At 35.2% G+C, this 7,557-nt stretch overlaps 1 long non-coding RNA gene across 1 annotated transcript in view; it reads left to right on the top strand.

The window, feature by feature from the left end:
- The first annotated feature begins 4,249 nt into the window (after positions 1–4,249).
- Positions 4,250–7,557, top strand: part of LOC122805862 — a 123,579-nt gene continuing 120,271 nt past the window's right edge. The window contains exon 1 of the long non-coding RNA XR_006365476.1: positions 4,250–4,331. This is a non-coding gene — a long non-coding RNA (uncharacterized LOC122805862). The remainder of the gene's footprint in view (positions 4,332–7,557) is intronic.

The following is a 7,557-nucleotide window of genomic DNA, read 5'->3' as shown; positions in this document are numbered from 1 at the left end:
CTCATTCATTACTGCAATTTAGAAAGTTATATTCATAATGACAGTGGAACCATCTTTATCTGCCAGTTTTATAACAATATCAGGATTATCACGCAGAAGTTGCAAAGCTAAAAATAAAAATGTTCTTTCAGTCACTTCATTATGTAAATCAAAAATCTGATTTTCACACATGGTTCAAAAAGCATTTATCATTGGGTGATTCATTAACTGAAGCAGTAATCTAAAAAAAGATTTCAAATTGAGATTTCTAACAAATGATCTGTGTTCAAACACAAAGAAATTTTAAGGGTACAGCTCACAAATGTTTATTATGTAAGCGCTTTCGTCCACTTACTTTAATGAACTTCTTCAGGTGGACGAAAGCGCTTATTAATAAACGTTTGTTAGCTGAAGCCTTAGCATTTTTTTGTGTTTATTCAGTTGGCTCAATTTTTTAGTTTTTGTGGTTTAAACAATCTGTGTTCAGTTAAAGTCTCATTAAGGTGAAGAGGGAAGACATGTGAGACCTCTTAATAACAAATGAGCTTTAGTCTCAGCCAGATCATAGTCAAATAAATTGGCATACATTTATCGGTATCTACTTGGAGTTGGCTGAACAACGTTGTGCTGCAGGGACCTGAGTATTCACATCTACCTCGACTTTGTCCCCCATTGTTGGAGCATTCTTTGACATTCACTTTCTTTCTAGCAACTGTTTTTGATCCATTGGGGAGAATGCAAAAGGATTCATTATTGTGATGTAATGGAATTTGCTTCCTCGGTTGCTGAGTCTCAACATGCACAGTACACCACTCAGATGTATTTTTTTTTCAATATTACGGCATGTTGGCATATCTATTGTATCCAAATCTGAAACAACATCAACACACTTTACTGATGCCATTGTCACTGGTATGGACTCTTTCTGCTGCTGAAGTACATGGGCCAGGAAAAATATTACCATTATTAAAATCATTGAGCTCTCTCTATAGTTTACATTTACTTAGTAACAATTATATGATGATCAAACTGATTTAAATGAATAAATATGTGAGTATAAATCATACAGAGATGCAGAGGTAATTTAATAATTCAATTATTTATTTCAGTAGTTCATTTACAGTCGCAGCAAAACATTTCATTTATTCGAACCATGTAATCACAGCTTAGTTTTAAATTCAGTTCCTGACACTTTTTATAGTCCTGGATATATATTAACATATAGAGGCACTTTTAAAACCTCTTCAGATATCAAAAACTAAGCCATTGCCACTGAAGGTGTTTCTACATGTGAATTTTCCCTGCTATTAATTTTATATTATCCATAAAACTTGTATCTGAAAGCACACTTTCTTGATTACAGCTACAGGATTTTTTGGTTCTGCACTGAGAGGGTTTCATCAAATAGTAAGAAAGTTACTTGATTTTTATCTTTTTGTTCATGACTTCAAGGATTTGGCTGTATCTCAGGATCTAAAAAGTGTGCTCTTTCCATAAAAAAGGTGTGCTACTAGTCAAGTAAATCCATAAAACACAAAAACATAAGGTCTAGCAACCAAATGGCATCCTGCATACTTAACCTAATTGAATTCTACTAAAAAGGTACTGCAGCAATGGATGAAGGCAAAACAGTGCACAGTGCATATCTAAACCTCGCAAAGCATTCAATAGCATCCCACACCCAGGTATCATACATAGACACTCCTAGCTAAATATCAATCCTTATGCTATTAGTTGGATAGCAAATTAGCTCATGAATAGAACACAAGAAGCTAGGTTGGGCAGCTATACCTCCTCCAAAGACCTAACACTAGCGATGTACTCCAGGAGTCAGTCCTTGGGCCTCTCCTCTTTGGCATTTACTTCTCAGAGGTCAATAATAATTTTAAGGATTTGGTGTTGGCCAGGATTTCAGATGACTGCAAACCTGTTACCATCAAAAACTCTCCAGAGGATACCAAGATCCTCCTAGGATGGCCTGTTTTAAACAAATAGCTGGTGTCAAAACCATGGACTAACACTACATACCAAGAAGTGTATAAATGGATCCTTCAGCACCATGGACTAACACTACATACCAAGAAGTATATAAATGGATCCTTTAGCACCATGGACTAACACTACATATCAAGAAGTGTATAAATGGATCCTTCAGCAAGCATGACTCCATTTGTGATTATCACATTTACAACACACTCCTGAAAACTGATCATATAATTAGGGAACTTGCAAGTTATATCAACAATGAATATGTATCCACTATTGGAAGGAAGTCCTTTTTCATTGCATAGATTATATTGAAAAGTATTCCATCCAGATCCTGGGATGTAGTTGTTCCACTGTTCTCTCAGCTCATTAGGTTGATCATTTTGTATAATGCCTCTTTCAGTATGGACCTGTCTAATTACTTGCCACAATTGAAACCATTACAATGCTTTGTCACTAAAAAGTCAAGGGCCTAAATCATAAAAACTATGCAAACCATCCCAAAGCCTTATCCTTTTTCTCAGTATCATACATGCTACTGAGAGGTGACCTTCTGCTTTGACTAAAGAGCTTCAAGAGACCATATTTTCTCAGATCCATTATACATTCAAAAGTCCAAAGTTATCATAAATTCCTGCTCAAGGGATATCCATCTCTTTTGTAAAATAAATAGAACATGTGGAAGAGATAGGTTTATATCACAGAGAATAACACTTCTTTGCAACCATGCTCTACTCCACATAAATAAAAGTGCATCTCTTACTCTGTGGAAAGGATGATTGGACAGATAACTGCACATTTACTCTCAGTTTAGTACCTCTGTTCCTTATATATAGGCCAAACATTTAAATGTTCAAACATATTATTGTTTTGTTTGACCCATCTCTTGGTTATTTAAGTGCAAAATATAAAGGCTAAAAACTACCATGCAAATGTAACGCTACGCTTCTTAAGATCCTCACAGATCAATAATGTATTAAGTACCTCTGAATCTATGACCTACCAATGAAATGAAAACAAAACATGCAAATAGTCTATAAAAGCAGAAAGTCATGTGTTACATCTTTACACAGATAAGAAAAATAGACACAAAAACTGCACAGTATACCAAGAATGCATGGGTTTTTAATTTATTTTATTGCACCATTTACCTGCACGAGATTGTTTTTGAATATATACTTTTCCACTTTGCTTGCTACTGTTACTACTTTACAGCTGCCCTTATTGTATTCTCATGATTCTGTTTTACTACTAATTAAGGTAGAGATTTAAAAATGGTTGCCCACTGTAGCACATGATATGTAATCTAGGGCTGTCTGCTGTACTGATTTTATTCTTCTTGACCATTGTATGAATATTTCACTCATCTGTACCATTTCCCTATACTCATCTGTATGCATTCTAAACTTAAAAAGCATTCTTCGCAGACTGTATTGTTTTTTTTTTCATATTTCTCTAGGATACTCGTCTCTCTTATGCTTTCAGTCTGTCTTACTAAAGGGTGACCTTCAAAAAAAGCAAGTAATTTTCCAAGTTAGGGTAACTCAGCAAGTCATAATAGTATTGCAGTTCTACTCCTGATTGATATCACAAACTCTGAAGGTCTGCATTCACCTTGCCCTGCATATAGCCAACTAGACTATGCAAGACCTTAAATGATTTCCATTCTTTGCACGCATCTTTTTTATCTTTTTTGATACACAAAATTCAGCTGCATACTGAAAGGAAAAATGTATTTCAGTGGCAAATATTACTGCTTGAAAAAATACTGTTTCATTAAGTATCCACTAATGCAGATTGCTCTCTTTCATTATGTTATTTTCTCATGCCCCCCTTTAGCCTGAAAATTTTCAGGTCTGTAGTAACATAATTTTGGTGTTATTTGAAAGGAGGTATATTCCTCCATCTCCTTGCATCACTTGCAAACATACTTATGCCTGTTCTGCTGATACATATATTTTAAACACATTTTTAAATCTTTTTCTCTTGCGTTTAATATCTTTGGGCCCCACTGATCATTACTCTTCAATCATTTCCTCACCTTTCTAACAACATAGATCTTATTTAATAGATTTTCATCCAATATTGAGTAGAAAACCTAAACAAAACTCAGTCATATATAGTTACCTATCATTTTTCTCCATAATTTTAAGTAATTTTGTTTATTTCTTAGCACCGGCTATATGGCAGCCTAAAAATGCTGATTTTGAGGATGACAATAATTATATAATAATAAATGCTAGCAATAATAATAATGCATGCATCACTGGCTTTATAGGTATCGCTTGTGGTCTGGAATATTTCCTCAAGTTCCTGAACCAAGAAACATGCTCATTGGATCTGAAAGCTATAAAAAGCCAAAAGAGGTACTGTAAGATGTCATATAAATATCCTTTGATTTGTTGTATTATTAACATCAAAGAACTTATTCTAAGATATTGCATTATTCTAGATAATCAAGACCCTTATGATTAGATGCTATTTACTTTATTTAAAAATTATTAAAGAAACTGAAATATTTTTGCTGCCTTGAGAAACAAGCTACTGCAAAATGGGAGTTTGGTGTGCTGTAGGGAAGTTATGCATCATTTGTCCTGTTAATCTTCAGGAATTTGTGTTAATCATTTAGTTCGGCCAACTATTGTTATGAATTATTCTTTTTTTTGTGCTTTGTATAGTTATTTTTAACTTGAATGTTTTTTTTTTTTTATTATTTACCACCTGCTGAAATATTTTACTTATCTGCACTGACTGATCATGTGTAAAGTCAAGCAAATAATCCTCTCAATATCACTTCAGTATTGCCCCTCCCCATTTACCACCAAGTACGGACCTTACCATTTATAGGGTTTTAAAGATGCATCAGGTGACAAACTGATTCTCTTGCTGGATCACTTTGTTTAGGCATACTGACAGTTGCAATTCCATATTTGCAGATCATAATAGGATTATTTTGAAGTGTTTGTATATACCTCTGTCTGCCTGTTCATGATTCATAAGTATCATGGCTTGATCTTGAACACTATGGGCCATGTTTTGTAAAGTTTGTGGACTCTGGTGCATTATGCTGATATCAGTACTAAACTTGCAGATAATGTTGTAATATGTAAATGTACCACAAGAAACTCAGAGTAGCTGTGTCCACAATGAAGTATCACAGTAAGAATGACACACTAAACAAATCCACAAGTAATCTGTAAGTAATGAGAAATGGGTGTAAAAACACTTTATGCATTAACAAACTTAGGGGAAAGATGATCAAAATTCAAGTATCCTGATAGTTATACAAACATATATATATATATATATATATATATATATATATATATATATATATAAAACAGAATCTGTCCAGTAAGGTTAAGGGCAACAGCGGAATACAATTGACTTTGTTGGTTAAGGACAACTGCAAAATACAACAGACTTTGTTATGATACAATAAAAAGAAAAGAATGCCAACTATCCCAATGTAAGATGCATGGCATTCATAAAACATATTTTCACAAATGTGCCCAGAAACATTACAGACAATTACTGATATTTATGTAATTTATTCACTAGCAAAAAACAGTTGCTTCAAAGCTCCAATGCTGTTTGTAATATATAACATCAGCAATCTTTGCAGTAAGCTCAAAGACAACTATGAATATCTCCATAAGATTATGTAGTAATAAAATATGCTTGCTTGCAGTTACAGTTTGTTGATGGAATCCTTAAAATTTCTAATAAAAAAATAATTCAGGTGAAGGGTAATCACAGGGACATCACCACAGCTAACATTTGCTAACAATGGGTTTGGGACTTGTATGGGGAACACAGGTAATGCACACACCCAAGGAAAGTGGGAGAGAAAAAGAAGATGTAGATTATGGGTGAAGAAGAGGGACACACAAGAGGGATGATAGAATAGGAAAATCTGAGGGAAAGTCAGAGGGTAGAACAAATATCACAATATAAGACAGAGAGGTTGGAAAAAAAAACAGCAGGGACAGGCAAGTTACACAGATAGCACGCTGCACAATATAGGCAATGAGATATTGTCAAGTCATGGTAAAATACAGAAAAACATATCTACTTATGCCCTATCACATTGCAATGTTGCAGATTGTGTGGCAATTGTACCCGGATGTGTATGACCAATGGTTGATGTGTGCTGGAGGGTAGTAAATTAGGATCATAGTACAAATTGGATAAATAAACACATATTCAAGTCATCTGTCAGCAGTGCAGACATAAGCCAAGCAACATCACTGATGAGCAAATGCAGGTTTAGCAATGCTAGATAACATCAGCAGAAGACAAAACCAAACTTATAACCATGCATATGAAAGGCAAACATCTAAGACCAGTGCCAAGCAGAAGTACTGCAGAAAAGCAACAAGATGTCTGCTACATACACAAGTAGGTGTACATAATCCAAATAAGCAATGGAATGCTTATATATGTGCATAGGTTCATAGGTAGGTACTAGGCTATTGGCCCTAGGGCCTATAGAAGCCTAGCCAAATGGTACCCTGGCTTTTGCCACCCAAGAAAATTGTTTTCCTGTGCCCCTGTCAAGCAGAGCCACAGAACTGATCCCCGGGGTGAATTTCCTATCTCCCATCCAATCATTAAGATTTTTCTTGAAGAGTGCTAATGAGGAGCTTTGTTTGACATAGGTAGTTTGTTCCAGAGTATGGGAAGTCTCTGGGGCAGGAATCTATCCCTCCAGCATGTTCTGTTTATTGTGGTGACAAGATTTAGGTCCCTATAGCATGTGTTGCCATGTCAAAGGCAACACACAGGTATAGATGTGTATGTATGACTGCCAGTAGCCTAAATGGAATGTACATGAAATTAAGGTCAATACACACACATACCAATCACTTGTAAGAATATTTATTAAAATGTAACAAGCAGCTTAATAAGCATAGCAAGTTGTGCACATGGATGTCAACAAAGTACACTGGTTAACACACAAGTATAATGAGAACAAGGATGAATTGCAAGCAATAGTCAGTGACTTTTGTGCAGATATCCTGCATCATAAAATGGCCATAACATTTAGCATATATTTCTCATGTCAAAACTAATACATGACACTGGTCAATAACTGCAACAAAGGCAAATATATCTGTAAAATATAACAGGGAAATATGTAGGTGGAAGGGATTCATGTGTGGGCCCACATCAGGGAAAACTAAGACAACGTAAATTGACATACTGTAAATGCATGTGCAGCACATAGGGTGCTGTAGAAGACAAACCCAAATACACTTAATCAAATGGAAAATGTGTGTCACATAGGCAGGTTGATTGCTAATGTCCACAGAACTGGCCATGTATAAAACACACATATACACAGTAATGTGCAATTATGTAATATGTACATGCATCAATTAAATGTTGAATAAACAATCACAACTGTACGTCACCCATCCTGCTCATTACTGAGCAGAGGGCACGCCTGTGAGCATCACCACAGTACCTCAACGGTAAGTCACTGAATGTTCACATGTCAAGGTACAGTTGTGTGTCAGTATGGATCCGACTATGTGCACACACATGTGCAATTAGATAATATGTCTAACTATTTGTGGAAGGTGTGAA

The sequence above is a fragment of the Protopterus annectens genome, chromosome 7.part0 (genome assembly GCF_019279795.1).
Source record: "Protopterus annectens isolate FY-2018-M chromosome 7.part0, PAN1.0, whole genome shotgun sequence".
Lineage (NCBI taxonomy): Eukaryota > Metazoa > Chordata > Ceratodontiformes > Protopteridae > Protopterus > Protopterus annectens.
The sequence above is the reverse complement of the archived record's forward strand: the minus strand, read 5'-3'. Positions and strand labels throughout refer to the sequence as shown.